Raw genomic sequence first — 1,627 nt, 5'->3', positions numbered from 1 at the left:
TAAAAGTTTAAACACAACCTCTCCATCAGAGACTAAGTCCCATACTCAAACATATGTACAAATGAACTTCCTCCCAAATGTGCAAACTACCACAAAGATCATTATATGAACCAAAACCTCCCTAACCCAAGAGTGTAAACCCTGGACCCCTACTGATAGCCATTTATCCCTAGCCAAGAACTATGTTCCCATACCCCATTCGGAATACCTTTACTTCCTAATTCAATACATACCTTCTATGCACATGAACAAAATCAATTTATATATACTGACATAAAAAAAAAAATCTATGCTACAGAAAATAAAAAACAATTTTTCTATGCCACAGAAATAAAGTTATTGTTGCAAAATAGCATTTTGAGATCGCCAAGATCCCCATTCTCGGTCCAGGACCTAGCCACTTGAATTATACATGAAGTCTGATTATCCCATTTTGGTGTAGCTGCTATGAATAAGCAAAGGTTATGAAAGAAAAATGGCTTGGGAAATTTTCTAGATGAATTCTGGCGCAAATATATATACACACAACATTAGAGGAAACTAAAAAGCCAATAATAAACAGACACTGCTATAAGTAACAGAAAGCAAAACAAAACAAGACTACAGAACCTGATTGTACATGCTCATTCTCTCATCAAAAATTAATCTGCAGTGACCAGCAATCCACTAAGGACACCTAATCTCTTCCATGTAGACTCTTCAAACTAACGGAACTTACAGACCATCACAATTTCCTGCCAAACAAGGGACTAACAGCAGAAAATTAATAACCGTGCAGAATAAAAAACCTGGTAGCCCCTACACAATGCGCGCAGCAACCTGGGCTTCTCTGCGCAGCAAAGGAATGTTTCACCTCCACGGCGCGGGGGCACAGTCACAGGCCTTTGCCCTGCCAATCAACGTGGCGGAGACTTTGAGTTCCAGGCAAGGGGTTTGCAGGTTAGCAGCCAACCCTCCCCCCCAATTCTTGCACAAAAGCCACAAAATCCGCCCCAGACGTGCTCATCACGGCCAAACGTCAACAAGATCCGCCACAAATGCAGGCGAGATCCCACGAGGAATCCCCAAATTCCACCCTTTTCAAGGCTGCCGACTCATTCCGGGACATTACGGATGATTAGGCCGCCAAAGACAGCACGCGGCGCTTCCCTCAGCACTAACCAGCTGGAACATCCCCCCCCTCTCTCCTGAGCCAAAACGGCGCAGCACAAACACCACAGCTGGAGACGGTGCGCGGCTCAACGTGACACCAGCTGCCCCGTCTCCTCCCTTCTGAATTACCCAAAAATAACCCAATCGCACTCTCAGTCCACTCCACGCGCATCATATTCCGCTTCTTTCTCCTTTATTTTCAGGGCAGCGTAACCTTCCCTCACTCCAAACACTCGCCACGAAATGCAAAATCACCAAGCACAATTCCCTCCTCAAAACACCTCTTCAAATCACGTCTTTTTGGTCTATGAAAAATCACAACAAACAAGCACACAAATTCCTCCTCTTGGGCGTTGCTTCGCTTTCGCTTTATTCCCTCCCGTTTATTCACTTCTCTTCTTCGCACTCTCTTTCGTTGTTCTCGGTCACTCGATCTCACTGCTTATCTGGAAGCCTTTTTAATGGTAACTATTAT

The 1,627-nt window shown here is 44.4% G+C and overlaps 1 protein-coding gene across 1 annotated transcript in view; it reads right to left on the bottom strand.

The window, feature by feature from the left end:
• The window catches only part of LOC119594745 (double-strand-break repair protein rad21 homolog), a gene marked incomplete in the record, with an annotated part of 12,864 nt that overhangs the window by 10,783 nt on the left and 454 nt on the right, over nucleotides 1-1,627 (bottom strand).

This window comes from Penaeus monodon, chromosome 34 (assembly GCF_015228065.2).
Source record: "Penaeus monodon isolate SGIC_2016 chromosome 34, NSTDA_Pmon_1, whole genome shotgun sequence".
Lineage (NCBI taxonomy): Eukaryota > Metazoa > Arthropoda > Malacostraca > Decapoda > Penaeidae > Penaeus > Penaeus monodon.
This window is presented reverse-complemented; position numbering and strand designations above follow the sequence as displayed.